Consider the following 24,085-nt stretch of genomic DNA (forward strand, 5'->3'; position numbering starts at 1 on the left):
AGCCAGGAGACCCCCCCCCCCATGTTATGTTACATAGTTACATAGTTAGTACGGTCGAAAAAAGACATATGTCCATCACGTTCAACCAGGGAATTAAGGGGTAGGGGTGTGGCGCGATATTGGGGAAGGGATGAGATTTTATATTTCTTCATAAGCATTAATCTTATTTTGTCAATTAGGAACATTCAGCACCCACCCGCTATCAAGGCAGCTGCCTATCATGTCATGCCCTACCTGCACAGGTGTGCTGGCTACTCAAATGATCCAATTAAGGAGGCCATTTAGTCAGCAGCAGCAGAAGTCCTGTGCCTGGACGCTCCAACAGGGGCCAGACACAAGCAGAAGCAGAAGCAGCAGAAGCAGCAGCAGCACCACCTTTTGTTTTTTGGCTGCAGCAGCAGCAAGGCCCACAGGGCTGGCTAGCTGGCTAGCCAGCAAGCAGGTAGCAATGAAAGTAGGAATCTTTCTTTTTAACCCTGTAAGGGGGTGGTGCACTGTACCCGAAGATACTGCCATATCGGGTCAATGCATAGGGCGACGGAAGCAAGCTTCGAAATCGGCCCCCGTTCTCAAAAATCCATTTAATATATGGTCCCCAGATAGGGGACGTATCAGATATTAAACTGATAAGAACAGATACTACACTTGATCTTAGCCAAAAGGCCGAGAAGCGATAACCATGAAAGGGGCGGGCCCAACAAGGTCCCCTTCATGGGCACTATCACTGCTTGCTGTCAGGGAGGCTGCCAGACAATTTTCCATGCACACTCTGGGCTGGGGGGCAGTCAACCACCAGTACACACAGCAGAACCTAAACCCATACCATTATTGCTAAGCAGCAAGACAGGGGCCCATTGCACTCCCACGGGGCCTTTTTAAATGCAATCCATAACCCGGATTTGCCAGGAACCCTTCTTACTCCTCCTACTTGCATGTGACACTGGGCTTAGGATCTGCATAGGAAACACACACACAAGCACACACCTACCTTTGTTGCCTGCAGATGCCTCCTTGGCTGTCCCCAAACGGTATCAAACCAACACCCACGGGAAGCTGTAAGCATAGAGGACATGCCTGCACCCCATTGGACTTACCTGTGTGGGTTAAATCCGGGTTATTTGACAACCTATGGCGGTGATGGTTCTGCTCAGGCAGAGCAGTGCTGATGCTCCTCATAAAGCTGTCGCTGCTGTGAAGGTTCTAGGTGACATCACAAATCCCTTTGGTTACATACACAACAAAGCTGGGTTGTTGTTGTTTACACTCTGCAAGGCCTGTGGAAGTGAGTGACATCATAGCACTGTAGTTCTGAGGGTTCAAGATGGATGCAACAATCTCCTGTTGCTTCTATGAAGGCCGTAATAGACGACATCACCAAACAGCTCCATAGTCACATACACAGCAAAGGAGAGATGTTGTTTACACCTAGTGATGTCAGTGGTATTGAGTGACATCACAGCACAGTGCTAAGGCTCCTGGGCCTGGACACAGCAGCGGCTGCAATATCTCAACGGAGAATACGTTTATATCTATGTGTGTGTGTGCGCATATATATATATATATATATATATATATATATATATATATATATATTTCTCCGCCGAAATCACTTTTAAACCCATTTCCACCTTTTTTTCCCTTCTCTTCCTCTTACTTTTTTTTCACGTTTTTTTACGTTTTTCTCCTTTTCGCCTCTTTTCTGGGCGTATTATTCTTCTTTTTCTTCTTTTTTTTCGTCTAATGCATACCCCATCAGTGCAGCAATGCTTATTCAATACCGCCAGCAGATGGAGACACTGGGGGATAATTTTCTAAGGATTTATACTGATTTTTCCTGTCTGAATTTGTCGCACAGAAAGTTGCAGGCCAAATATGTGTGACATTTCTGCGACTTTAGCTTCTAGAGCATTTTTACAACATTATACATAGGTGCTGAATACATAAAAAGCGACTGTTCAGCGACAGACAAGTCGCATCGGCTGAAAGTAGGCCAGAATGTCAGTCCATGTTGGAGCAGGTTTAGATACAGTCTAAAGCATAGATCTCAAAGTCTGTGCACAGAATTTAGCAAGGGCCTCGCACCTTCTGATGCATCAGGTAGGTGCACAATAGCATAGCCTAACCCTCTGTACTTTGGTCTATATTGATGCGGGACATAGACAGCCAGCTGATGACCAATCCATTAGTGCAATGGATGGCTGGAAGCATTTGTCTTTGCCTTTGCAATACCACAGAAGCAATGCATGGTCAATGTACAGCAATGACACACCTGTGTGAACAGCCAGGAGACCCCCCCCCCCATGTTATGTTACATAGTTACATAGTTAGTACGGTCGAAAAAAGACATATGTCCATCACGTTCAACCAGGGAATTAAGGGGTAGGGGTGTGGCGCGATATTGGGGAAGGGATGAGATTTTATATTTCTTCATAAGCATTAATCTTATTTTGTCAATTAGGAACATTCAGCACCCACCCGCTATCAAGGCAGCTGCCTATCATGTCATGCCCTACCTGCACAGGTGTGCTGGCTACTCAAATGATCCAATTAAGGAGGCCATTTAGTCAGCAGCAGCAGAAGTCCTGTGCCTGGACGCTCCAACAGGGGCCAGACACAAGCAGAAGCAGAAGCAGCAGAAGCAGCAGCAGCAGCACCACCTTTTGTTTTTTGGTTGCAGCAGCAGCAAGGCCCACAGGGCTGGCTAGCTGGCTAGCCAGCAAGCAGGTAGCAATGAAAGTAGGAATCTTTCTTTTTAACCCTGTAAGGGGGTGGTGCACTGTACCCGAAGATACTGCCATATCGGGTCAATGCATAGGGCGACGGAAGCAAGCTTCGAAATCGGCCCCCGTTCTCAAAAATCCATTTAATATATGGTCCCCAGATAGGGGACGTATCAGATATTAAACTGATAAGAACAGATACTACACTTGATCTTAGCCAAAAGGCCGAGAAGCGATAACCGTGAAAGAGGCGGGCCCAACAAGGTCCCCTTCATGGGCACTATCACTGCTTGCTGTCAGGGAGGCTGCCAGACAATTTTCCATGCACACTCTGGGCTGGGGGGCAGTCAACCACCAGTACACACAGCAGAACCTAAACCCATACCATTATTGCTAAGCAGCAAGACAGGGGCCCATTGCACTCCCACGGGGCCTTTTTAAATGCAATCCATAACCCGGATTTGCCAGGAACCCTTCTTACTCCTCCTACTTGCATGTGACACTGGGCTTAGGATCTGCATAGGAAACACACACACAAGCACACACCTACCTTTGTTGCCTGCAGATGCCTCCTTGGCTGTCCCCAAACGGTATCAAACCAACACCCACGGGAAGCTGTAAGCATAGAGGACATGCCTGCACCCCATTGGACTTACCTGTGTGGGTTAAATCCGGGTTATTTGACAACCTATGGCGGTGATGGTTCTGCTCAGGCAGAGCAGTGCTGATGCTCCTCATAAAGCTGTCGCTGCTGTGAAGGTTCTAGGTGACATCACAAATCCCTTTGGTTACATACACAACAAAGCTGGGTTGTTGTTGTTTACACTCTGCAAGGCCTGTGGAAGTGAGTGACATCATAGCACTGTAGTTCTGAGGGTTCAAGATGGATGCAACAATCTCCTGTTGCTTCTATGAAGGCCGTAATAGACGACATCACCAAACAGCTCCATAGTCACATACACAGCAAAGGAGAGATGTTGTTTACACCTAGTGATGTCAGTGGTATTGAGTGACATCACAGCACAGTGCTAAGGCTCCTGGGCCTGGACACAGCAGCGGCTGCAATATCTCAACGGAGAATACGTTTATATCTATGTGTGTGTGTGCGCATATATATATATATATATATATATATATATATATATATATATATTTCTCCGCCGAAATCACTTTTAAACCCATTTCCACCTTTTTTTCCCTTCTCTTCCTCTTACTTTTTTTTCACGTTTTTTTACGTTTTTCTCCTTTTCGCCTCTTTTCTGGGCGTATTATTCTTCTTTTTCTTCTTTTTTTTCGTCTAATGCATACCCCATCAGTGCAGCAATGCTTATTCAATACCGCCAGCAGATGGAGACACTGGGGGATAATTTTCTAAGGATTTATACTGATTTTTCCTGTCTGAATTTGTCGCACAGAAAGTTGCAGGCCAAATATGTGTGACATTTCTGCGACTTTAGCTTCTAGAGCATTTTTACAACATTATACATAGGTGCTGAATACATAAAAAGCGACTGTTCAGCGACAGACAAGTCGCATCGGCTGAAAGTAGGCCAGAATGTCAGTCCATGTTGGAGCAGGTTTAGATACAGTCTAAAGCATAGATCTCAAAGTCTGTGCACAGAATTTAGCAAGGGCCTCGCACCTTCTGATGCATCAGGTAGGTGCACAATAGCATAGCCTAACCCTCTGTACTTTGGTCTATATTGATGCGGGACATAGACAGCCAGCTGATGACCAATCCATTAGTGCAATGGATGGCTGGAAGCATTTGTCTTTGCCTTTGCAATACCACAGAAGCAATGCATGGTCAATGTACAGCAATGACACACCTGTGTGAACAGCCAGGAGACCCCCCCCCCATGTTATGTTACATAGTTACATAGTTAGTACGGTCGAAAAAAGACATATGTCCATCACGTTCAACCAGGGAATTAAGGGGTAGGGGTGTGGCGCGATATTGGGGAAGGGATGAGATTTTATATTTCTTCATAAGCATTAATCTTATTTTGTCAATTAGGAACATTCAGCACCCACCCGCTATCAAGGCAGCTGCCTATCATGTCATGCCCTACCTGCACAGGTGTGCTGGCTACTCAAATGATCCAATTAAGGAGGCCATTTAGTCAGCAGCAGCAGAAGTCCTGTGCCTGGACGCTCCAACAGGGGCCAGACACAAGCAGAAGCAGAAGCAGCAGAAGCAGCAGCAGCACCACCTTTTGTTTTTTGGCTGCAGCAGCAGCAAGGCCCACAGGGCTGGCTAGCTGGCTAGCCAGCAAGCAGGTAGCAATGAAAGTAGGAATCTTTCTTTTTAACCCTGTAAGGGGGTGGTGCACTGTACCCGAAGATACTGCCATATCGGGTCAATGCATAGGGCGACGGAAGCAAGCTTCGAAATCGGCCCCCGTTCTCAAAAATCCATTTAATATATGGTCCCCAGATAGGGGACGTATCAGATATTAAACTGATAAGAACAGATACTACACTTGATCTTAGCCAAAAGGCCGAGAAGCGATAACCGTGAAAGGGGCGGGCCCAACAAGGTCCCCTTCATGGGCACTATCACTGCTTGCTGTCAGGGAGGCTGCCAGACAATTTTCCATGCACACTCTGGGCTGGGGGGCAGTCAACCACCAGTACACACAGCAGAACCTAAACCCATACCATTATTGCTAAGCAGCAAGACAGGGGCCCATTGCACTCCCACGGGGCCTTTTTAAATGCAATCCATAACCCGGATTTGCCAGGAACCCTTCTTACTCCTCCTACTTGCATGTGACACTGGGCTTAGGATCTGCATAGGAAACACACACACAAGCACACACCTACCTTTGTTGCCTGCAGATGCCTCCTTGGCTGTCCCCAAACGGTATCAAACCAACACCCACGGGAAGCTGTAAGCATAGAGGACATGCCTGCACCCCATTGGACTTACCTGTGTGGGTTAAATCCGGGTTATTTGACAACCTATGGCGGTGATGGTTCTGCTCAGGCAGAGCAGTGCTGATGCTCCTCATAAAGCTGTCGCTGCTGTGAAGGTTCTAGGTGACATCACAAATCCCTTTGGTTACATACACAACAAAGCTGGGTTGTTGTTGTTTACACTCTGCAAGGCCTGTGGAAGTGAGTGACATCATAGCACTGTAGTTCTGAGGGTTCAAGATGGATGCAACAATCTCCTGTTGCTTCTATGAAGGCCGTAATAGACGACATCACCAAACAGCTCCATAGTCACATACACAGCAAAGGAGAGATGTTGTTTACACCTAGTGATGTCAGTGGTATTGAGTGACATCACAGCACAGTGCTAAGGCTCCTGGGCCTGGACACAGCAGCGGCTGCAATATCTCAACGGAGAATACGTTTATATCTATGTGTGTGTGTGCGCATATATATATATATATATATATATATATATATATATATATATTTCTCCGCCGAAATCACTTTTAAACCCATTTCCACCTTTTTTTCCCTTCTCTTCCTCTTACTTTTTTTTCACGTTTTTTTACGTTTTTCTCCTTTTCGCCTCTTTTCTGGGCGTATTATTCTTCTTTTTCTTCTTTTTTTTCGTCTAATGCATACCCCATCAGTGCAGCAATGCTTATTCAATACCGCCAGCAGATGGAGACACTGGGGGATAATTTTCTAAGGATTTATACTGATTTTTCCTGTCTGAATTTGTCGCACAGAAAGTTGCAGGCCAAATATGTGTGACATTTCTGCGACTTTAGCTTCTAGAGCATTTTTCCAACATTATACATAGGTGCTGAATACATAAAAAGCGACTGTTCAGCGACAGACAAGTCGCATCGGCTGAAAGTAGGCCAGAATGTCAGTCCATGTTGGAGCAGGTTTAGATACAGTCTAAAGCATAGATCTCAAAGTCTGTGCACAGAATTTAGCAAGGGCCTCGCACCTTCTGATGCATCAGGTAGGTGCACAATAGCATAGCCTAACCCTCTGTACTTTGGTCTATATTGATGCGGGACATAGACAGCCAGCTGATGACCAATCCATTAGTGCAATGGATGGCTGGAAGCATTTGTCTTTGCCTTTGCAATACCACAGAAGCAATGCATGGTCAATGTACAGCAATGACACACCTGTGTGAACAGCCAGGAGACCCCCCCCCCCATGTCATGTTACATAGTTACATAGTTAGTACGGTCGAAAAAAGACATATGTCCATCACGTTCAACCAGGGAATTAAGGGGTAGGGGTGTGGCGCGATATTGGGGAAGGGATGAGATTTTATATTTCTTCATAAGCATTAATCTTATTTTGTCAATTAGGAACATTCAGCACCCACCCGCTATCAAGGCAGCTGCCTATCATGTCATGCCCTACCTGCACAGGTGTGCTGGCTACTCAAATGATCCAATTAAGGAGGCCATTTAGTCAGCAGCAGCAGAAGTCCTGTGCCTGGACGCTCCAACAGGGGCCAGACACAAGCAGAAGCAGAAGCAGCAGAAGCAGCAGCAGCAGCACCACCTTTTGTTTTTTGGCTGCAGCAGCAGCAAGGCCCACAGGGCTGGCTAGCTGGCTAGCCAGCAAGCAGGTAGCAATGAAAGTAGGAATCTTTCTTTTTAACCCTGTAAGGGGGTGGTGCACTGTACCCGAAGATACTGCCATATCGGGTCAATGCATAGGGCGACGGAAGCAAGCTTCGAAATCGGCCCCCGTTCTCAAAAATCCATTTAATATATGGTCCCCAGATAGGGGACGTATCAGATATTAAACTGATAAGAACAGATACTACACTTGATCTTAGCCAAAAGGCCGAGAAGCGATAACCGTGAAAGGGGCGGGCCCAACAAGGTCCCCTTCATGGGCACTATCACTGCTTGCTGTCAGGGAGGCTGCCAGACAATTTTCCATGCACACTCTGGGCTGGGGGGCAGTCAACCACCAGTACACACAGCAGAACCTAAACCCATACCATTATTGCTAAGCAGCAAGACAGGGGCCCATTGCACTCCCACGGGGCCTTTTTAAATGCAATCCATAACCCGGATTTGCCAGGAACCCTTCTTACTCCTCCTACTTGCATGTGACACTGGGCTTAGGATCTGCATAGGAAACACACACACAAGCACACACCTACCTTTGTTGCCTGCAGATGCCTCCTTGGCTGTCCCCAAACGGTATCAAACCAACACCCACGGGAAGCTGTAAGCATAGAGGACATGCCTGCACCCCATTGGACTTACCTGTGTGGGTTAAATCCGGGTTATTTGACAACCTATGGCGGTGATGGTTCTGCTCAGGCAGAGCAGTGCTGATGCTCCTCATAAAGCTGTCGCTGCTGTGAAGGTTCTAGGTGACATCACAAATCCCTTTGGTTACATACACAACAAAGCTGGGTTGTTGTTGTTTACACTCTGCAAGGCCTGTGGAAGTGAGTGACATCATAGCACTGTAGTTCTGAGGGTTCAAGATGGATGCAACAATCTCCTGTTGCTTCTATGAAGGCCGTAATAGACGACATCACCAAACAGCTCCATAGTCACATACACAGCAAAGGAGAGATGTTGTTTACACCTAGTGATGTCAGTGGTATTGAGTGACATCACAGCACAGTGCTAAGGCTCCTGGGCCTGGACACAGCAGCGGCTGCAATATCTCAACGGAGAATACGTTTATATCTATGTGTGTGTGTGCGCATATATATATATATATATATATATATATATATATATATATATATATATATATTTCTCCGCCGAAATCACTTTTAAACCCATTTCCACCTTTTTTCCCTTCTCTTCCTCTTACTTTTTTTTCACGTTTTTTTACGTTTTTCTCCTTTTCGCCTCTTTTCTGGGCGTATTATTCTTCTTTTTCTTCTTTTTTTTCGTCTAATGCATACCCCATCAGTGCAGCAATGCTTATTCAATACCGCCAGCAGATGGAGACACTGGGGGATAATTTTCTAAGGATTTATACTGATTTTTCCTGTCTGAATTTGTCGCACAGAAAGTTGCAGGCCAAATATGTGTGACATTTCTGCGACTTTAGCTTCTAGAGCATTTTTACAACATTATACATAGGTGCTGAATACATAAAAAGCGACTGTTCAGCGACAGACAAGTCGCATCGGCTGAAAGTAGGCCAGAATGTCAGTCCATGTTGGAGCAGGTTTAGATACAGTCTAAAGCATAGATCTCAAAGTCTGTGCACAGAATTTAGCAAGGGCCTCGCACCTTCTGATGCATCAGGTAGGTGCACAATAGCATAGCCTAACCCTCTGTACTTTGGTCTATATTGATGCGGGACATAGACAGCCAGCTGATGACCAATCCATTAGTGCAATGGATGGCTGGAAGCATTTGTCTTTGCCTTTGCAATACCACAGAAGCAATGCATGGTCAATGTACAGCAATGACACACCTGTGTGAACAGCCAGGAGACCCCCCCCCCCATGTTATGTTACATAGTTACATAGTTAGTACGGTCGAAAAAAGACATATGTCCATCACGTTCAACCAGGGAATTAAGGGGTAGGGGTGTGGCGCGATATTGGGGAAGGGATGAGATTTTATATTTCTTCATAAGCATTAATCTTATTTTGTCAATTAGGAACATTCAGCACCCACCCGCTATCAAGGCAGCTGCCTATCATGTCATGCCCTACCTGCACAGGTGTGCTGGCTACTCAAATGATCCAATTAAGGAGGCCATTTAGTCAGCAGCAGCAGAAGTCCTGTGCCTGGACGCTCCAACAGGGGCCAGACACAAGCAGAAGCAGAAGCAGCAGAAGCAGCAGCAGCACCACCTTTTGTTTTTTGGCTGCAGCAGCAGCAAGGCCCACAGGGCTGGCTAGCTGGCTAGCCAGCAAGCAGGTAGCAATGAAAGTAGGAATCTTTCTTTTTAACCCTGTAAGGGGGTGGTGCACTGTACCCGAAGATACTGCCATATCGGGTCAATGCATAGGGCGACGGAAGCAAGCTTCGAAATCGGCCCCCGTTCTCAAAAATCCATTTAATATATGGTCCCCAGATAGGGGACGTATCAGATATTAAACTGATAAGAACAGATACTACACTTGATCTTAGCCAAAAGGCCGAGAAGCGATAACCGTGAAAGGGGCGGGCCCAACAAGGTCCCCTTCATGGGCACTATCACTGCTTGCTGTCAGGGAGGCTGCCAGACAATTTTCCATGCACACTCTGGGCTGGGGGGCAGTCAACCACCAGTACACACAGCAGAACCTAAACCCATACCATTATTGCTAAGCAGCAAGACAGGGGCCCATTGCACTCCCACGGGGCCTTTTTAAATGCAATCCATAACCCGGATTTGCCAGGAACCCTTCTTACTCCTCCTACTTGCATGTGACACTGGGCTTAGGATCTGCATAGGAAACACACACACAAGCACACACCTACCTTTGTTGCCTGCAGATGCCTCCTTGGCTGTCCCCAAACGGTATCAAACCAACACCCACGGGAAGCTGTAAGCATAGAGGACATGCCTGCACCCCATTGGACTTACCTGTGTGGGTTAAATCCGGGTTATTTGACAACCTATGGCGGTGATGGTTCTGCTCAGGCAGAGCAGTGCTGATGCTCCTCATAAAGCTGTCGCTGCTGTGAAGGTTCTAGGTGACATCACAAATCCCTTTGGTTACATACACAACAAAGCTGGGTTGTTGTTGTTTACACTCTGCAAGGCCTGTGGAAGTGAGTGACATCATAGCACTGTAGTTCTGAGGGTTCAAGATGGATGCAACAATCTCCTGTTGCTTCTATGAAGGCCGTAATAGACGACATCACCAAACAGCTCCATAGTCACATACACAGCAAAGGAGAGATGTTGTTTACACCTAGTGATGTCAGTGGTATTGAGTGACATCACAGCACAGTGCTAAGGCTCCTGGGCCTGGACACAGCAGCGGCTGCAATATCTCAACGGAGAATACGTTTATATCTATGTGTGTGTGTGCGCATATATATATATATATATATATATATATATATATATATATATATATTTCTCCGCCGAAATCACTTTTAAACCCATTTCCACCTTTTTTTCCCTTCTCTTCCTCTTACTTTTTTTTCACGTTTTTTTACGTTTTTCTCCTTTTCGCCTCTTTTCTGGGCGTATTATTCTTCTTTTTCTTCTTTTTTTTCGTCTAATGCATACCCCATCAGTGCAGCAATGCTTATTCAATACCGCCAGCAGATGGAGACACTGGGGGATAATTTTCTAAGGATTTATACTGATTTTTCCTGTCTGAATTTGTCGCACAGAAAGTTGCAGGCCAAATATGTGTGACATTTCTGCGACTTTAGCTTCTAGAGCATTTTTACAACATTATACATAGGTGCTGAATACATAAAAAGCGACTGTTCAGCGACAGACAAGTCGCATCGGCTGAAAGTAGGCCAGAATGTCAGTCCATGTTGGAGCAGGTTTAGATACAGTCTAAAGCATAGATCTCAAAGTCTGTGCACAGAATTTAGCAAGGGCCTCGCACCTTCTGATGCATCAGGTAGGTGCACAATAGCATAGCCTAACCCTCTGTACTTTGGTCTATATTGATGCGGGACATAGACAGCCAGCTGATGACCAATCCATTAGTGCAATGGATGGCTGGAAGCATTTGTCTTTGCCTTTGCAATACCACAGAAGCAATGCATGGTCAATTTACAGCAATGACACACCTGTGTGAACAGCCAGGAGACCCCCCCCCCCATGTTATGTTACATAGTTACATAGTTAGTACGGTCGAAAAAAGACATATGTCCATCACGTTCAACCAGGGAATTAAGGGGTAGGGGTGTGGCGCGATATTGGGGAAGGGATGAGATTTTATATTTCTTCATAAGCATTAATCTTATTTTGTCAATTAGGAACATTCAGCACCCACCCGCTATCAAGGCAGCTGCCTATCATGTCATGCCCTACCTGCACAGGTGTGCTGGCTACTCAAATGATCCAATTAAGGAGGCCATTTAGTCAGCAGCAGCAGAAGTCCTGTGCCTGGACGCTCCAACAGGGGCCAGACACAAGCAGAAGCAGAAGCAGCAGAAGCAGCAGCAGCACCACCTTTTGTTTTTTGGCTGCAGCAGCAGCAAGGCCCACAGGGCTGGCTAGCTGGCTAGCCAGCAAGCAGGTAGCAATGAAAGTAGGAATCTTTCTTTTTAACCCTGTAAGGGGGTGGTGCACTGTACCCGAAGATACTGCCATATCGGGTCAATGCATAGGGCGACGGAAGCAAGCTTCGAAATCGGCCCCAGTTCTCAAAAATCCATTTAATATATGGTCCCCAGATAGGGGACGTATCAGATATTAAACTGATAAGAACAGATACTACACTTGATCTTAGCCAAAAGGCCGAGAAGCGATAACCGTGAAAGGGGCGGGCCCAACAAGGTCCCCTTCATGGGCACTATCACTGCTTGCTGTCAGGGAGGCTGCCAGACAATTTTCCATGCACACTCTGGGCTGGGGGGCAGTCAACCACCAGTACACACAGCAGAACCTAAACCCATACCATTATTGCTAAGCAGCAAGACAGGGGCCCATTGCACTCCCACGGGGCCTTTTTAAATGCAATCCATAACCCGGATTTGCCAGGAACCCTTCTTACTCCTCCTACTTGCATGTGACACTGGGCTTAGGATCTGCATAGGAAACACACACACAAGCACACACCTACCTTTGTTGCCTGCAGATGCCTCCTTGGCTGTCCCCAAACGGTATCAAACCAACACCCACGGGAAGCTGTAAGCATAGAGGACATGCCTGCACCCCATTGGACTTACCTGTGTGGGTTAAATCCGGGTTATTTGACAACCTATGGCGGTGATGGTTCTGCTCAGGCAGAGCAGTGCTGATGCTCCTCATAAAGCTGTCGCTGCTGTGAAGGTTCTAGGTGACATCACAAATCCCTTTGGTTACATACACAACAAAGCTGGGTTGTTGTTGTTTACACTCTGCAAGGCCTGTGGAAGTGAGTGACATCATAGCACTGTAGTTCTGAGGGTTCAAGATGGATGCAACAATCTCCTGTTGCTTCTATGAAGGCCGTAATAGACGACATCACCAAACAGCTCCATAGTCACATACACAGCAAAGGAGAGATGTTGTTTACACCTAGTGATGTCAGTGGTATTGAGTGACATCACAGCACAGTGCTAAGGCTCCTGGGCCTGGACACAGCAGCGGCTGCAATATCTCAACGGAGAATACGTTTATATCTATGTGTGTGTGTGCGCATATATATATATATATATATATATATATATATATATATATATATATATATTTCTCCGCCGAAATCACTTTTAAACCCATTTCCACCTTTTTTTCCCTTCTCTTCCTCTTACTTTTTTTTCACGTTTTTTTACGTTTTTCTCCTTTTCGCCTCTTTTCTGGGCGTATTATTCTTCTTTTTCTTCTTTTTTTTCGTCTAATGCATACCCCATCAGTGCAGCAATGCTTATTCAATACCGCCAGCAGATGGAGACACTGGGGGATAATTTTCTAAGGATTTATACTGATTTTTCCTGTCTGAATTTGTCGCACAGAAAGTTGCAGGCCAAATATGTGTGACATTTCTGCGACTTTAGCTTCTAGAGCATTTTTACAACATTATACATAGGTGCTGAATACATAAAAAACGACTGTTCAGCGACAGACAAGTCGCATCGGCTGAAAGTAGGCCAGAATGTCAGTCCATGTTGGAGCAGGTTTAGATACAGTCTAAAGCATAGATCTCAAAGTCTGTGCACAGAATTTAGCAAGGGCCTCGCACCTTCTGATGCATCAGGTAGGTGCACAATAGCATAGCCTAACCCTCTGTACTTTGGTCTATATTGATGCGGGACATAGACAGCCAGCTGATGACCAATCCATTAGTGCAATGGATGGCTGGAAGCATTTGTCTTTGCCTTTGCAATACCACAGAAGCAATGCATGGTCAATGTACAGCAATGACACACCTGTGTGAACAGCCAGGAGACCCCCCCCCCCATGTTATGTTACATAGTTACATAGTTAGTACGGTCGAAAAAAGACATATGTCCATCACGTTCAACCAGGGAATTAAGGGGTAGGGGTGTGGCGCGATATTGGGGAAGGGATGAGATTTTATATTTCTTCATAAGCATTAATCTTATTTTGTCAATTAGGAACATTCAGCACCCACCCGCTATCAAGGCAGCTGCCTATCATGTCATGCCCTACCTGCACAGGTGTGCTGGCTACTCAAATGATCCAATTAAGGAGGCCATTTAGTCAGCAGCAGCAGAAGTCCTGTGCCTGGACGCTCCAACAGGGGCCAGACACAAGCAGAAGCAGAAGCAGCAGAAGCAGCAGCAGCACCACCTTTTGTTTTTTGGCTGCAGCAGCAGCAAGGCCCACAGGGCTGGCTAGCTGGCTAGCCAGCAAGCAGGTAGCAATGAAAGTAGGAATCTTTCTTTTTAACCCTGTAAGGGGGTGGTGCACTGTACCCGAAGATACTGCCATATCGGGTCAATGCATAGGGCGACGGAAGCAAGCTTCGAAATCGGCCCCCGTTCTCAAAAATCCATTTAATATATGGTCCCCAGATAGGGGACGTATCAGATATTAAACTGATAAGAACAGATACTACACTTGATCTTAGCCAAAAGGCCGAGAAGCGATAACCGTGAAAGGGGCGGGCCCAACAAGGTCCCCTTCATGGGCACTATCACTGCTTGCTGTCAGGGAGGCTGCCAGACAATTTTCCATGCACACTCTGGGCTGGGGGGCAGTCAACCACCAGTACACACAGCAGAACCTAAACCCATACCATTATTGCTAAGCAGCAAGACAGGGGCCCATTGCACTCCCACGGGGCCTTTTTAAATGCAATCCATAACCCGGATTTGCCAGGAACCCTTCTTACTCCTCCTACTTGCATGTGACACTGGGCTTAGGATCTGCATAGGAAACACACACACAAGCACACACCTACCTTTGTTGCCTGCAGATGCCTCCTTGGCTGTCCCCAAACGGTATCAAACCAACACCCACGGGAAGCTGTAAGCATAGAGGACATGCCTGCACCCCATTGGACTTACCTGTGTGGGTTAAATCCGGGTTATTTGACAACCTATGGCGGTGATGGTTCTGCTCAGGCAGAGCAGTGCTGATGCTCCTCATAAAGCTGTCGCTGCTGTGAAGGTTCTAGGTGACATCACAAATCCCTTTGGTTACATACACAACAAAGCTGGGTTGTTGTTGTTTACACTCTGCAAGGCCTGTGGAAGTGAGTGACATCATAGCACTGTAGTTCTGAGGGTTCAAGATGGATGCAACAATCTCCTGTTGCTTCTATGAAGGCCGTAATAGACGACATCACCAAACAGCTCCATAGTCACATACACAGCAAAGGAGAGATGTTGTTTACACCTAGTGATGTCAGTGGTATTGAGTGACATCACAGCACAGTGCTAAGGCTCCTGGGCCTGGACACAGCAGCGGCTGCAATATCTCAACGGAGAATACGTTTATATCTATGTGTGTGTGTGCGCATATATATATATATATATATATATATATATATATATATATATATCTCCGCCGAAATCACTTTTAAACCCATTTCCACCTTTTTTTCCCTTCTCTTCCTCTTACTTTTTTTTCACGTTTTTTTACGTTTTTCTCCTTTTCGCCTCTTTTCTGGGCGTATTATTCTTCTTTTTCTTCTTTTTTTTCGTCTAATGCATACCCCATCAGTGCAGCAATGCTTATTCAATACCGCCAGCAGATGGAGACACTGGGGGATAATTTTCTAAGGATTTATACTGATTTTTCCTGTCTGAATTTGTCGCACAGAAAGTTGCAGGCCAAATATGTGTGACATTTCTGCGACTTTAGCTTCTAGAGCATTTTTACAACATTATACATAGGTGCTGAATACATAAAAAACGACTGTTCAGCGACAGACAAGTCGCATCGGCTGAAAGTAGGCCAGAATGTCAGTCCATGTTGGAGCAGGTTTAGATACAGTCTAAAGCATAGATCTCAAAGTCTGTGCACAGAATTTAGCAAGGGCCTCGCACCTTCTGATGCATCAGGTAGGTGCACAATAGCATAGCCTAACCCTCTGTACTTTGGTCTATATTGATGCGGGACATAGACAGCCAGCTGATGACCAATCCATTAGTGCAATGGATGGCTGGAAGCATTTGTCTTTGCCTTTGCAATACCACAGAAGCAATGCATGGTCAATGTACAGCAATGACACACCTGTGTGAACAGCCAGGAGACCCCCCCCCCCATGTTATGTTACATAGTTACATAGTTAGTACGGTCGAAAAAAGACATATGTCCATCACGTTCAACCAGGGAATTAAGGGGTAGGGGTGTGGCGCGATATTGGGGAAGGGATGAGATTTTATATTTCTTCATAAGCATTAATCTTATTTTGTCAATTAGGAACATTCAGCACCCACCCGCTATCAAGGCAGCTGCCTATCATGTCATGCCCTACCTGCACAGGTGTGCTGGCTACTCAAATGATCCAATTAAGGAGGCCATTTAGTCAGCAGCAGCAGAAGTCCTGTGCCTGGACGCTCCAACAGGGGCCAGACACAAGCAGAAGCAGAAGCAGCAGAAGCAGCAGCAGCACCACCTTTTGTTTTTTGGCTGCAGCAGCAGCAAGGCCCACAGGGCTGGCTAGCTGGCTAGTCAGCAAGCAGGTAGCAATGAAAGTAGGAATCTTTCTTTTTAACCCTGTAAGGGGGTGGTGCACTGTACCCGAAGATACTGCCATATCGGGTCAATGCATAGGGCGACGGAAGCAAGCTTCGAAATCGGCCCCCGTTCTCAAAAATCCATTTAATATATGGTCCCCAGATAGGGGACGTATCAGATATTAAACTGATAAGAACAGATACTACACTTGATCTTAGCCAAAAGGCCGAGAAGCGATAACCGTGAAAGGGGCGGGCCCAACAAGGTCCCCTTCATGGGCACTATCACTGCTTGCTGTCAGGGAGGCTGCCAGACAATTTTCCATGCACACTCTGGGCTGGGGGGCAGTCAACCACCAGTACACACAGCAGAACCTAAACCCATACCATTATTGCTAAGCAGCAAGACAGGGGCCCATTGCACTCCCACGGGGCCTTTTTAAATGCAATCCATAACCCGGATTTGCCAGGAACCCTTCTTACTCCTCCTACTTGCATGTGACACTGGGCTTAGGATCTGCATAGGAAACACACACACAAGCACACACCTACCTTTGTTGCCTGCAGATGCCTCCTTGGCTGTCCCCAAACGGTATCAAACCAACACCCACGGGAAGCTGTAAGCATAGAGGACATGCCTGCACCCCATTGGACTTACCTGTGTGGGTTAAATCCGGGTTATTTGACAACCTATGGCGGTGATGGTTCTGCTCAGGCAGAGCAGTGCTGATGCTCCTCATAAAGCTGTCGCTGCTGTGAAGGTTCTAGGTGACATCACAAATCCCTTTGGTTACATACACAACAAAGCTGGGTTGTTGTTGTTTACACTCTGCAAGGCCTGTGGAAGTGAGTGACATCATAGCACTGTAGTTCTGAGGGTTCAAGATGGATGCAACAATCTCCTGTTGCTTCTATGAAGGCCGTAATAGACGACATCACCAAACAGCTCCATAGTCACATACACAGCAAAGGAGAGATGTTGTTTACACCTAGTGATGTCAGTGGTATTGAGTGACATCACAGCACAGTGCTAAGGCTCCTGGGCCTGGACACAGCAGCGGCTGCAATATCTCAACGGAGAATACGTTTATATCTATGTGTGTGTGTGCGCATATATATATATATATATATATATATATATATATATATATATATATTTCTCCGCCGAAATCACTTTTAAACCCATTTCCACCTTTTTTTCCCTTCTCTTCCTCTTACTTTTTTTTCACGTTTTTTTACGTTTTTCTCCTTTTCGCCTCTTTTCTGGGCGTATTATTCTTCTTTTTCTTCTTTTTTTTCGTCTAATGCATACCCCATCAGTGCAGCAATGCTTATTCAATACCGCCAGCAGATGGAGACACTGGGGGATAATTTTCTAAGGATTTATACTGATTTTTCCTGTCTGAATTTGTCGCACAGAAAGTTGCAGGCCAAATATGTGTGACATTTCTGCGACTTTAGCTTCTAGAGCATTTTTACAACATTATACATAGGTGCTGAATACATAAAAAACGACTGTTCAGCGACAGACAAGTCGCATCGGCTGAAAGTAGGCCAGAATGTCAGTCCATGTTGGAGCAGGTTTAGATACAGTCTAAAGCATAGATCTCAAAGTCTGTGCACAGAATTTAGCAAGGGCCTCGCACCTTCTGATGCATCAGGTAGGTGCACAATAGCATAGCCTAACCCTCTGTACTTTGGTCTATATTGATGCGGGACATAGACAGCCAGCTGATGACCAATCCATTAGTGCAATGGATGGCTGGAAGCATTTGTCTTTGCCTTTGCAATACCACAGAAGCAATGCATGGTCAATGTACAGCAATGACACACCTGTGTGAACAGCCAGGAGACCCCCCCCCCCATGTTATGTTACATAGTTACATAGTTAGTACGGTCGAAAAAAGACATATGTCCATCACGTTCAACCAGGGAATTAAGGGGTAGGGGTGTGGCGCGATATTGGGGAAGGGATGAGATTTTATATTTCTTCATAAGCATTAATCTTATTTTGTCAATTAGGAACATTCAGCACCCACCCGCTATCAAGGCAGCTGCCTATCATGTCATGCCCTACCTGCACAGGTGTGCTGGCTACTCAAATGATCCAATTAAGGAGGCCATTTAGTCAGCAGCAGCAGAAGTCCTGTGCCTGGACGCTCCAACAGGGGCCAGACACAAGCAGAAGCAGAAGCAGCAGAAGCAGCAGCAGCACCACCTTTTGTTTTTTGGCTGCAGCAGCAGCAAGGCCCACAGGGCTGGCTAGCTGGCTAGCCAGCAAGCAGGTAGCAATGAAAGTAGGAATCTTTCTTTTTAACCCTGTAAGGGGGTGGTGCACTGTACCCGAAGATACTGCCATATCGGGTCAATGCATAGGGCGACGGAAGCAAGCTTCGAAATCGGCCCCCGTTCTCAAAAATCCATTTAATATATGGTCCCCAGATAGGGGACGTATCAGATATTAAACTGATAAGAACAGATACTACACTTGATCTTAGCCAAAAGGCCGAGAAGCGATAACCGTGAAAGGGGCGGGCCCAACAAGGTCCCCTTCATGGGCACTATCACTGCTTGCTGTCAGGGAGGCTGCCAGACAATTTTCCATGCACACTCTGGGCTGGGGGGCAGTCAACCACCAGTACACACAGCAGAACCTAAACCCATACCATTATTGCTAAGCAGCAAGACAGGGGCCCATTGCACTCCCACGGGGCCTTTTTAAATGCAATCCATAACCCGGATTTGCCAGGAACCCTTCTTACTCCTCCTACTTGCATGTGACACTGGGCTTAGGATCTGCATAGGAAACACACACACAAGCACACACCTACCTTTGTTGCCTGCAGATGCCTCCTTGGCTGTCCCCAAACGGTATCAAACCAACACCCACGGGAAGCTGTAAGCATAGAGGACATGCCTGCACCCCATTGGACTTACCTGTGTGGGTTAAATCCGGGTTATTTGACAACCTATGGCGGTGATGGTTCTGCTCAGGCAGAGCAGTGCTGATGCTCCTCATAAAGCTGTCGCTGCTGTGAAGGTTCTAGGTGACATCACAAATCCCTTTGGTTACATACACAACAAAGCTGGGTTGTTGTTGTTTACACTCTGCAAGGCCTGTGGAAGTGAGTGACATCATAGCACTGTAGTTCTGAGGGTTCAAGATGGATGCAACAATCTCCTGTTGCTTCTATGAAGGCCGTAATAGACGACATCACCAAACAGCTCCATAGTCACATACACAGCAAAGGAGAGATGTTGTTTACACCTAGTGATGTCAGTGGTATTGAGTGACATCACAGCACAGTGCTAAGGCTCCTGGGCCTGGACACAGCAGCGGCTGCAATATCTCAACGGAGAATACGTTTATATCTATGTGTGTGTGTGCGCATATATATATATATATATATATATATATATATATATATATATATATATATTTCTCCGCCGAAATCACTTTTAAACCCATTTCCACCTTTTTTTCCCTTCTCTTCCTCTTACTTTTTTTTCACGTTTTTTTACGTTTTTCTCCTTTTCGCCTCTTTTCTGGGCGTATTATTCTTCTTTTTCTTCTTTTTTTTCGTCTAATGCATACCCCATCAGTGCAGCAATGCTTATTCAATACCGCCAGCAGATGGAGACACTGGGGGATAATTTTCTAAGGATTTATACTGATTTTTCCTGTCTGAATTTGTCGCACAGAAAGTTGCAGGCCAAATATGTGTGACATTTCTGCGACTTTAGCTTCTAGAGCATTTTTACAACATTATACATAGGTGCTGAATACATAAAAAGCGACTGTTCAGCGACAGACAAGTCGCATCGGCTGAAAGTAGGCCAGAATGTCAGTCCATGTTGGAGCAGGTTTAGATACAGTCTAAAGCATAGATCTCAAAGTCTGTGCACAGAATTTAGCAAGGGCCTCGCACCTTCTGATGCACAATAGCATAGCCTAACCCTCTGTACTTTGGTCTATATTGATGCGGGACATAGACAGCCAGCTGATGACCAATCCATTAGTGCAATGGATGGCTGGAAGCATTTGTCTTTGCCTTTGCAATACCACAGAAGCAATGCATGGTCAATGTACAGCAATGACACACCTGTGTGAACAGCCAGGAGACCCCCCCCCCATGTTATGTTACATAGTTACATAGTTAGTACGGTCGAAAAAAGACATATGTCCATCACGTTCAACCAGGGAATTAAGGGGTAGGGGTGTGGCGCGATATTGGGGAAGGGATGAGATTTTATATTTCTTCATAAGCATTAATCTTATTTTGTCAATTAGGAACATTCAGCACCCACCCGCTATCAAGGCAGCTGCCTATCATGTCATGCCCTACCTGCACAGGTGTGCTGGCTACTCAAATGATCCAATTAAGGAGGCCATTTAGTCAGCAGCAGCAGAAGTCCTGTGCCTGGACGCTCCAACAGGGGCCAGACACAAGCAGAAGCAGAAGCAGCAGAAGCAGCAGCAGCACCACCTTTTGTTTTTTGGCTGCAGCAGCAGCAAGGCCCACAGGGCTGGCTAGCTGGCTAGCCAGCAAGCAGGTAGCAATGAAAGTAGGAATCTTTCTTTTTAACCCTGTAAGGGGGTGGTGCACTGTACCCGAAGATACTGCCATATCGGGTCAATGCATAGGGCGACGGAAGCAAGCTTCGAAATCGGCCCCCGTTCTCAAAAATCCATTTAATATATGGTCCCCAGATAGGGGACGTATCAGATATTAAACTGATAAGAACAGATACTACACTTGATCTTAGCCAAAAGGCCGAGAAGCGATAACCGTGAAAGGGGCGGGCCCAACAAGGTCCCCTTCATGGGCACTATCACTGCTTGCTGTCAGGGAGGCTGCCAGACAATTTTCCATGCACACTCTGGGCTGGGGGGCAGTCAACCACCAGTACACACAGCAGAACCTAAACCCATACCATTATTGCTAAGCAGCAAGACAGGGGCCCATTGCACTCCCACGGGGCCTTTTTAAATGCAATCCATAACCCGGATTTGCCAGGAACCCTTCTTACTCCTCCTACTTGCATGTGACACTGGGCTTAGGATCTGCATAGGAAACACACACACAAGCACACACCTACCTTTGTTGCCTGCAGATGCCTCCTTGGCTGTCCCCAAACGGTATCAAACCAACACCCACGGGAAGCTGTAAGCATAGAGGACATGCCTGCACCCCATTGGACTTACCTGTGTGGGTTAAATCCGGGTTATTTGACAACCTATGGCGGTGATGGTTCTGCTCAGGCAGAGCAGTGCTGATGCTCCTCATAAAGCTGTCGCTGCTGTGAAGGTTCTAGGTGACATCACAAATCCCTTTGGTTACATACACAACAAAGCTGGGTTGTTGTTGTTTACACTCTGCAAGGCCTGTGGAAGTGAGTGACATCATAGCACTGTAGTTCTGAGGGTTCAAGATGGATGCAACAATCTCCTGTTGCTTCTATGAAGGCCGTAATAGACGACATCACCAAACAGCTCCATAGTCACATACACAGCAAAGGAGAGATGTTGTTTACACCTAGTGATGTCAGTGGTATTGAGTGACATCACAGCACAGTGCTAAGGCTCCTGGGCCTGGACACAGCAGCGGCTGCAATATCTCAACGGAGAATACGTTTATATCTATGTGTGTGTGTGCGCATATATATATATATATATATATATATATATATATATATATATATATTTCTCCGCCGAAATCACTTTTAAACCCATTTCCACCTTTTTTTCCCTTCTCTTCCTCTTACTTTTTTTTCAGGTTTTTTTACGTTTTTCTCCTTTTCGCCTCTTTTCTGGGCGTATTATTCTTCTTTTTCTTCTTTTTTTTCGTCTAATGCATACCCCATCAGTGCAGCAATGCTTATTCAATACCGCCAGCAGATGGAGACACTGGGGGATAATTTTCTAAGGATTTATACTGATTTTTCCTGTCTGAATTTGTCGCACAGAAAGTTGCAGGCCAAATATGTGTGACATTTCTGCGACTTTAGCTTCTAGAGCATTTTTACAACATTATACATAGGTGCTGAATACATAAAAAGCGACTGTTCAGCGACAGACAAGTCGCATCGGCTGAAAGTAGGCCAGAATGTCAGTCCATGTTGGAGCAGGTTTAGATACAGTCTAAAGCATAGATCTCAAAGTCTGTGCACAGAATTTAGCAAGGGCCTCGCACCTTCTGATGCATCAGGTAGGTGCACAATAGCATAGCCTAACCCTCTGTACTTTGGTCTATATTGATGCGGGACATAGACAGCCAGCTGATGACCAATCCATTAGTGCAATGGATGGCTGGAAGCATTTGTCTTTGCCTTTGCAATACCACAGAAGCAATGCATGGTCAATGTACAGCAATGACACACCTGTGTGAACAGCCAGGAGACCCCCCCCCCCCCATGTTATGTTACATAGTTACATAGTTAGTACGGTCGAAAAAAGACATATGTCCATCACGTTCAACCAGGGAATTAAGGGGTAGGGGTGTGGCGCGATATTGGGGAAGGGATGAGATTTTATATTTCTTCATAAGCATTAATCTTATTTTGTCAATTAGGAACATTCAGCACCCACCCGCTATCAAGGCAGCTGCCTATCATGTCATGCCCTACCTGCACAGGTGTGCTGGCTACTCAAATGATCCAATTAAGGAGGCCATTTAGTCAGCAGCAGCAGAAGTCCTGTGCCTGGACGCTCCAACAGGGGCCAGACACAAGCAGAAGCAGAAGCAGCAGAAGCAGCAGCAGCACCACCTTTTGTTTTTTGGCTGCAGCAGCAGCAAGGCCCACAGGGCTGGCTAGCTGGCTAGCCAGCAAGCAGGTAGCAATGAAAGTAGGAATCTTTCTTTTTAACCCTGTAAGGGGGTGGTGCACTGTACCCGAAGATACTGCCATATCGGGTCAATGCATAGGGCGACGGAAGCAAGCTTCGAAATCGGCCCCCGTTCTCAAAAATCCATTTAATATATGGTCCCCAGATAGGGGACGTATCAGATATTAAACTGATAAGAACAGATACTACACTTGATCTTAGCCAAAAGGCCGAGAAGCGATAACCGTGAAAGGGGCGGGCCCAACAAGGTCCCCTTCATGGGCACTATCACTGCTTGCTGTCAGGGAGGCTGCCAGACAATTTTCCATGCACACTCTGGGCTGGGGGGCAGTCAACCACCAGTACACACAGCAGAACCTAAACCCATACCATTATTGCTAAGCAGCAAGACAGGGGCCCATTGCACTCCCACGGGGCCTTTTTAAATGCAATCCATAACCCGGATTTGCCAGGAACCCTTCTTACTCCTCCTACTTGCATGTGACACTGGGCTTAGGATCTGCATAGGAAACACACACACAAGCACACACCTACCTTTGTTGCCTGCAGATGCCTCCTTGGCTGTCCCCAAACGGTATCAAACCAACACCCACGGGAAGCTGTAAGCATAGAGGACATGCCTGCACCCCATTGGACTTACCTGTGTGGGTTAAATCCGGGTTATTTGACAACCTATGGCGGTGATGGTTCTGCTCAGGCAGAGCAGTGCTGATGCTCCTCATAAAGCTGTCGCTGCTGTGAAGGTTCTAGGTGACATCACAAATCCCTTTGGTTACATACACAACAAAGCTGGGTTGTTGTTGTTTACACTCTGCAAGGCCTGTGGAAGTGAGTGACATCATAGC

The 24,085-nt window shown here is 46.2% G+C and overlaps 11 non-coding genes across 11 annotated transcripts; all 11 read right to left on the reverse strand.

The window, feature by feature from the left end:
• Positions 1 to 484: 484 nt before the first annotated feature.
• Positions 485 to 675, reverse strand: LOC130299582 (U2 spliceosomal RNA). Its single transcript, XR_008850684.1, has one exon. It is a non-coding gene; the product is annotated as a U2 spliceosomal RNA (small nuclear RNA).
• A 2,091-nt stretch (positions 676 to 2,766) lies between these two features.
• LOC130299583 (U2 spliceosomal RNA) lies at positions 2,767 to 2,957 on the reverse strand. The gene has a single exon (XR_008850685.1). It is a non-coding gene; the product is annotated as a U2 spliceosomal RNA (small nuclear RNA).
• A 2,085-nt stretch (positions 2,958 to 5,042) lies between these two features.
• On the reverse strand, positions 5,043 to 5,233 carry LOC130299584 (U2 spliceosomal RNA). The gene has a single exon (XR_008850686.1). It is a non-coding gene; the product is annotated as a U2 spliceosomal RNA (small nuclear RNA).
• A 2,087-nt stretch (positions 5,234 to 7,320) lies between these two features.
• Positions 7,321 to 7,511, reverse strand: LOC130299586 (U2 spliceosomal RNA). Its single transcript, XR_008850688.1, has one exon. It is a non-coding gene; the product is annotated as a U2 spliceosomal RNA (small nuclear RNA).
• Positions 7,512 to 9,604: 2,093 nt separating this feature from the next.
• LOC130299587 (U2 spliceosomal RNA) lies at positions 9,605 to 9,795 on the reverse strand. Its single transcript, XR_008850689.1, has one exon. It is a non-coding gene; the product is annotated as a U2 spliceosomal RNA (small nuclear RNA).
• Positions 9,796 to 11,883: 2,088 nt separating this feature from the next.
• On the reverse strand, positions 11,884 to 12,074 carry LOC130299571 (U2 spliceosomal RNA). The gene has a single exon (XR_008850676.1). It is a non-coding gene; the product is annotated as a U2 spliceosomal RNA (small nuclear RNA).
• A 2,092-nt stretch (positions 12,075 to 14,166) lies between these two features.
• LOC130299588 (U2 spliceosomal RNA) lies at positions 14,167 to 14,357 on the reverse strand. The gene has a single exon (XR_008850690.1). It is a non-coding gene; the product is annotated as a U2 spliceosomal RNA (small nuclear RNA).
• A 2,084-nt stretch (positions 14,358 to 16,441) lies between these two features.
• On the reverse strand, positions 16,442 to 16,632 carry LOC130299589 (U2 spliceosomal RNA). Its single transcript, XR_008850691.1, has one exon. It is a non-coding gene; the product is annotated as a U2 spliceosomal RNA (small nuclear RNA).
• Positions 16,633 to 18,720: 2,088 nt separating this feature from the next.
• On the reverse strand, positions 18,721 to 18,911 carry LOC130299590 (U2 spliceosomal RNA). The gene has a single exon (XR_008850692.1). It is a non-coding gene; the product is annotated as a U2 spliceosomal RNA (small nuclear RNA).
• Positions 18,912 to 20,989: 2,078 nt separating this feature from the next.
• On the reverse strand, positions 20,990 to 21,180 carry LOC130299591 (U2 spliceosomal RNA). The gene has a single exon (XR_008850693.1). It is a non-coding gene; the product is annotated as a U2 spliceosomal RNA (small nuclear RNA).
• A 2,090-nt stretch (positions 21,181 to 23,270) lies between these two features.
• On the reverse strand, positions 23,271 to 23,461 carry LOC130299592 (U2 spliceosomal RNA). Its single transcript, XR_008850694.1, has one exon. It is a non-coding gene; the product is annotated as a U2 spliceosomal RNA (small nuclear RNA).
• Between the last annotated feature and the right edge of the window lie 624 nt (positions 23,462 to 24,085).

The sequence above is a fragment of the Hyla sarda genome, unplaced genomic scaffold, assembly GCF_029499605.1.
Source record: "Hyla sarda isolate aHylSar1 unplaced genomic scaffold, aHylSar1.hap1 scaffold_1058, whole genome shotgun sequence".
Classification (NCBI taxonomy): Eukaryota; Metazoa; Chordata; class Amphibia; order Anura; family Hylidae; genus Hyla; species Hyla sarda.